General features: G+C 40.1%; 1 long non-coding RNA gene across 1 annotated transcript; it reads left to right on the top strand.

The window, feature by feature from the left end:
• The first annotated feature begins 6 nt into the window (after positions 1 to 6).
• LOC106148872 lies at positions 7 to 5873 on the top strand. Its single transcript, XR_001234609.1, has 3 exons — positions 7 to 138; positions 4363 to 4434; positions 5788 to 5873. It is a non-coding gene; the product is annotated as an uncharacterized LOC106148872 (long non-coding RNA).
• The last annotated feature ends 791 nt before the right edge of the window (positions 5874 to 6664 follow it).

Below are 6664 nucleotides of genomic sequence, written 5' to 3'. Positions count from 1 at the left end.
CCCGCGTTCGGGTTCTTCCCTATTCCGCCGCCGTCGCGGTTTGCTTTCTGCACAGGAAGCGGTGTAATGAACTGGCAGGGAAACGCCGTCCTCCGTAAATGCACACAGTAGTCCTACTTGTAAGGACTTGGAAGACTGGTAAGAAAAATACGGTGTTCCTCAAGCAAACACGGACAGTGCGTCTAAATGTTAAGAGTTTGAACATATCAAATAATGCAGACGACATGGCTTTGCTGGCTGTAGAATAGATTATTATTGGTATACCGCATAGAAACGGAAGTCCCAAATAGACAAATGGTAGGATGGCTCAGTTAAGTAATTCAGTATAGTAATTTATTACATGTTGAATAGGTGCAGAAGTCAGTATAGCATTGTCTGTTTAGTTATCAGATGGAACTGCAGAAACGTGAGTGAGGGACAGAGTGAGAAAGGATTCTGCAAAGTGCCCAGACTTACCATCAGTCAACGTACACGGCGAGCTTACGCATTAGCTTTGTAAAATACAACTGTATAGTAGTCAAACATCAAAGAAACACAGTTCAGGGCGCAATTTTAGATTGGGTTGATAGACTTGATGAAAACTTGGAGACCTGTGCATTTGTTTTATCCTAGTACTGTTTTAACAAAAGGATCAGCAAGTTCTTGATAAGTTTTTTTTTTTTTTGCACAACGGGCAATGACAATATGTATTTGTGCAAGCGCAAGGTCGATTCCCGGTACCCGAGAAAAACCAAAAAAAAAAAAAAAAAAAAAAAAAAAAGAAAAGAAAATATGTATTTGTAATCGCATTAGTTGAACAGAAGAAAGCTAGAAAAAGCCACAGCCCTGTGGAGTAGGGGTATGAGAGCAAGCTCAGAAGCTGATAGCCTGTTCAAACTTTAGCTCTGCTATTCCCCACAGAACGCTGAACCTCTCTGTGCTTTAGTTTCCTCATCTGTACCAAGAGAAGAATAACACCTCCTGAGGTGGTTGTGAGAATACGTGTAAATCATTTTAACAGTGCCTAGTCCATAGTAGGAGATATATAGGCATTATTATCCTTGTTAGTATTTAGCAAAATAATAGGGTCAGAAAGCAAGATTTAAGGAGGGGACTAGCCTTTCCTCCTATTTTTGTTTCGTATGTTCTTGCTGTACTGAATGGCAGGAAAACTGACCTGCATTTTGTTGTAGCTCAGCCTTCTGGATGCTGGGAGCATCCACTGTCATTTGCTAAACATTGAGATGTGCTCCTTACCAAATTCTGGCTCCTTCTTCCTGCTTCTACCAAGAATACGTAATGTTTATAATTATTATTCACACAGTCTAAGATGGTTAGTCATATTATTTACCATAATTATTTTGCCGGCCTAATTGTCATGCATTCATATGGTATTTTGTAATTTCCTAATGCCTCACAACCACTAATTCTATAAGGAGGTCTCTTTAAAATAGGCTTGAGTTGTTTGCATTTGAAGCCTATCATTGTATGCTTATTTTAAACATAATACAGTCTATGTTTTGCTCTAGGTTAATATCAATGCTAGGGTAAAGATTCATCTACCTCATAACTAATTTCCAGGATATGCCAGTTGGACTAGGATTGTAACTGAGTGGATATTCCTGTTTCTTATTCTGAACTTAGAATGCCCGTCTCTACACATTACTGTCAGCCTAACACGCGGTACAGCCCAGCCAACCTCAGCAAATTGTGATTTGAGGAAACGCAAGAGGAGCTTCCCTAAGCCTCCAAAGCACATATCAGTAGATTTGTTTTTCTGAAATGCCTTAATTAGAACTTCATTTCTTTCTTCCTTTAACATAAGTCAATTAAGAAATTTAGTCCCTGTTTAAAAAAAAAAAAAAAAAAAAAAACCCTCAGAATAAATTAGTTAAACCTGTGTCCAAAACCAAGAGAGTTTCATCAGTTGAAGACACAGAAAACCCTAGAAAGCTAAAGCCCAGTTAAAGTGGAACTGAGAAAGGAGAGAAAATGTGAGTTAGATGATACCTGCTTCCAAAGTCTGGTAGACTTCTGATTAAGTCTGTGGGCAGGAAACATAAGTTTACCAGCATTCTCGTCCCAAACCCCACTGAAATGACAGTTAAGGGAATTTTTATGGTTTATAGCGAACATGTTCCCCCACAGCCTCATGTGCTGAGAGGTGGGGATTTTGGAAGGCGACTGGATATGGGAGTTTATAGCTATCTTGCTGTTAGGAGGTGGGATTCTGGTCGGAAGGGGTGGATCACTGGGGATGTGGCCTCAGTGTATGTTTTCCCTGCCCCTCCATGACATCTGTCTGTCTCTGTCTGTCTGTGTGTCTCTCTCTGTCTCTCTGCTTCTCACTGCCGTCCCAGAAGCTCTTTCTCTCCTGCCATGCCCTTCTGCCATGCTGCCCTGTCTTCGAGCCTGCCCACTATGGACTGAAACCTCTACAAATTGTGAGCCAAGATAAATCTTTCCTTCTTTAATTTGTGAGTGTTGGGTATTGTGTCCCAGTGACAAGAACTTAACTAAAAATTTGTCAAGATAAAATCCAAAAGGACAGATAAATTGGGAGAGAAGTTAAAAGGCAGCAGAATTTCAGGAATTGGAAGCTATCTGTAAAGAGGTTAACTGGTGGGGCTGAGCCGAGAAAGCTGAATCTTAAGGCCACGAAGAAGAAATCCAGGAACCAAAGTGATATTTAACTGTGTTCACAGGACCTGTCATGGCTCTGGAATTGTTAGCATTAGGCGTTCTGGGAGTAGCGGTAAAAGTAGGGCCCAAAACAGCAAGATGACTGAAAGTTTGTTTAGAATTAGTCTGCAGGGTTGGTTGTCACCCCTTTCCAATCCTAGTACAGGAGTAGAGACTTACTCCTAGGGAGGAAAGAGGTTCCATACTGGGGTTGGTGGGAGGAGATAAAGTGAAAGTAAACATTATGAACATGGAGAGAAACAGCCCAACCTCATCATCCTCTTGTCTTTCAGAATACACATGCTCCAGGTGGAAGATAAGAATATTCCTTTCTGAAGAATCTGAGTAGTTTAAGAGAAAGGACCTAAAGATATGAACAAAGAGAATCCCCAGTGAGAGGTCCATGCACGGGATCAGAGCTTCCAGTCAGTTCTATCATACAGCTTCCCTCAATAGGATTACGCACACTGAGAGCATCAAAAATGAGAGGAAAGATTGTAGCATTAATGACAGAGACCAAAAGTAACAAACAGGAAGAGGAGGAAAGAGGAAGGGAGGGATAGAAGGAAGGAGGGAAGCATCCATTAAATACAAGGAGTGAGAGAAGTGTGGGAGGGGAAAAGGAGGGAGGAAAGGAGACTTGGAAGAAATATAGTTACTTGAACTCATAGGGAGAGATGAAGAATAAAACAAAGAAAACAATATTCTCAAAGTGATAAAAGAAGATATTGCATCTATAAAACAAGAATGGTATTTTACTTCTAAATAGCTGCACTTGGGGAACAAAAAAGAAACTTGCAGAAATCAAGAGTATAATAACAAATTAAAAACTACTACAAAAAGGATGGAAAATAAATTTAAGAGTGTTTCCCATAGGCTAGTGCAAAAATGAGGTAGGAATGGATTTTGAGGAAAAATGATTTTGAAAATTAGACGTGTGTGTACATGTACCAACTCTGCACAAGGACTGGAAATATTATGTATTTCAAACATTAAAAAAAGAGAGGGCTCAAGAAATGGATGGAAGGGGTGAGAGGAAATGAAATAGTATGAAATAAAAGAATGAAAATGTGTTATGTATGTGTACCAATTCCCAGGAAAGTAAACATGCACTGCAAATATGAACATACTAATAAAAAATGAAAAAAAAAAAACAGAGGGCCTTTCCAGTAAATTCAACATGTGGATAACTGGCAATGATAGAGGAAGACATTTAACTGCTCAATTTTTTTTTCTTCCGGTACTTCTCTCTTCCAGGAGTCGAACTCACGACCTTGCACTTGCCAGGCAGACGCTTTGCCCCTGAGCTAAATCCCCAGCCCCAATTCTTTATAATTGCATAGATTTTAAAGATATGAGTCTCCAGATTGAAAGTATCCATTAAATACAAGAACAATGAATGAAAATAAACTCACTCTAGCAGACATTATTGTCAAATTTCTTAACTCTGGATTCAGAGAAAGACCCTACAATATTTTCAGTGAGAAAACACAAAAAATTCATATAAAGAATCAAGAATTACAGTGGCATTACACATTTGGCAGCAATACAAGCATAGGGGCAATGTCTTCAAAATTCTGGGGTACATTGTTCCAACCTAGAATTCTATTCTACGACAAAGTGTCAATCAAGTGTAGGATAAGATAAATTACTCCAGATGTGCTTGATATTGAAATTTTGTTACTCTGCACTCTTTTGCAGGAAACTACTCAAAGATGTGTTCCACTAAAATTCAGGGAGCAAGCCAAGAAGAAAGCAGAGCTCAATAACTAGGTAAGTCCTCCTCAGAGAGAGGTGAAGGAAATTTCTGGGATGGGGTCAAACAGGACCTCAGAATACCAACAAGCTGGGAGAACCATGAACCAGTCTAGAGGAAAGCAGGCCAGAAGTCTCCAGGAGGGAATTCCTGACAGTGACGTGGAGAAATGGTATATCTAATACAAGTGAGCAGATTTTTCAGACAAGGGAAAACTCTGATGTTGCATTAGTGAAGAATACATAGAAAGCTAAGTAAAAAAAAAAAAAAGCTAGATCATTAACACCAAGAATTATAAACTGTTACAGTATGTAGGAACAAGTAATAGTAGCATAAACGGCTTACCTGTACATATCATTTGCATAACCATAATAATGTAAACAGTGAATATTGATCTAATTAACGCTATGGTATTGCTATATTGGCAAGATGAAGGGATGCCTAAGTGATGGGAGTGGGTGTTTGTGTGTGAAAAGACTACATCCTCATCTTGGGTGGGGAAACATTAGGTACTGCTTAAAAGAAAATATCACGTAGTAGCATACATATATTATTTACAGAACGGAAGTAAATAGCACAATCAAAGTGTTGAAAGAGGTCCCCTTTGTGGAGCAGGAAATTGAGAGTTTGGGAGGAAGGACAAAAGCTTTCATAACAAACTTTAAAGCTCTTGACTAAACTATATGCCTTCATAACTCCAAAGTTTGTTTGGCAAGAGGAAAAACTAGAGACAGGAAGTCTTTTTTTTTTTTTTTTACTTTTGTAAAAGTTCAGAGATTATAATCTGCAGGACTTATTAACCTGTAGTGTTAGGAAGGAGATGGTAGACTTGAAAAATGAGAAAAGATCTACCAAACTTGGCAGGTGATACAAGTCATGAATGAGAAGAAGTCAAAGCTGCTGTTGGCTTAGAGGAGGTAGATAAAGACGCCATTAATTGAGCAAAGGAAAACGGAGATGTAGAATGATAAGATGGATTTTTCAGTATTTTAGGCTTGAGTATCTGTATACATCTTTGTAGAGATGACTATGTTGGGGCAATAAGTTTGGATTGGGAAGTTAAAAGAGAGATCTGAGCTGGTAGCAAAAATTTGAGAATCATTTCTTACAGATAATAATTGAAATGTGAGAAAAAAAATGATATAGTTCAATAAATGGAATAGTCAAAGAAAAAACAAAAACAGAATTAGGGTAAATGTGAAGACTCCCTGCACTGAAGGACTGGGAAATGGAAGGGGAACTCATTTATAAAGAGCAGTCAGAGATAAGAAAACACATTGTAAAGAATTGGGAGAGAAGTGAGCCTCTAAAATTGAGGCTCAGGGCATGATGGTGAATTTGTGGATTACAAGCTTCATATCCATTTTCAGTGCAGTTCTACAGCTGACACAGAAGCGAGGAAAGCTGATGGATCTTAGAAGCATACATTAAAAATTGTGAAAACTCTGGTGTCCTCTGCCACGTTTCTTTCACCCACTTCTGATGGCAGCTGCAGCTGCAGTGGGCAGGTCTAGGCAAGCTCAGATTCAACACATGGCCTTGCCTCAAGACCATGCTCTCTGTTCAGCATTTCTGCCCCTCACAGTTCTCTGTGGGAGGCCTGCTCCTTCCAAAAGCCCTGCAGACTGGGCGCCCACTGGGGCTTCTCTTAGCCAGTGGGAGATGGAGCCTGGGGGATGATTTGAGAATTGATCTCAGTATTAGCTCTGCCCTCTTATGCTCCTCTGCCTCCTCCTCTCTTCTCTTTCCTCTTTCTTCCCCCTCTCCATTTTTGCAGTACAATGAACTGAAGACTTCATGCAAATGCCTTACTACTGAGCTATATCCTCAGCCCTCTTTTATTTACCTCACGTCCTCACTTCCTGTGACGTGAAGTAACTACCTGCAGGCAGGTTTTTGTCTCAGGCTGTATTTTTGAGAAGTCCAGGGGGGATGGGCGGGGGTGGGGTTGGGGGGGTGGAAGAAGCCAAGAGGGGAGGCAAGTGTCACAAAGTTGGTGTAGACTCACTCTTTAAAAAGAGACTCATGCTTTAACACCTCCCCTCCCCATAGCCTTGGAATTTAAAGTAAAGGAAGCAACTCCAGGAAATGGGCAGTGCCTTGTTAGGTCTAGCTGGGTATATCAGAAAAATCTGTAACAATAGTGGCTTAAGTACATTTCTCTCTTTTTCAAGTACAGTGAAAGGAGTGCGTCTGGTAGGCAGGGAGGACTTCACAGAAGCGCCTTCTTGACTGTTCTACACTGCC

Source organism: Chinchilla lanigera, unplaced genomic scaffold (genome assembly GCF_000276665.1).
Source record: "Chinchilla lanigera isolate Chin_1 unplaced genomic scaffold, ChiLan1.0 scaffold00030, whole genome shotgun sequence".
Lineage (NCBI taxonomy): Eukaryota > Metazoa > Chordata > Mammalia > Rodentia > Chinchillidae > Chinchilla > Chinchilla lanigera.
The sequence above is the reverse complement of the archived record's forward strand: the minus strand, read 5'-3'. Positions and strand labels throughout refer to the sequence as shown.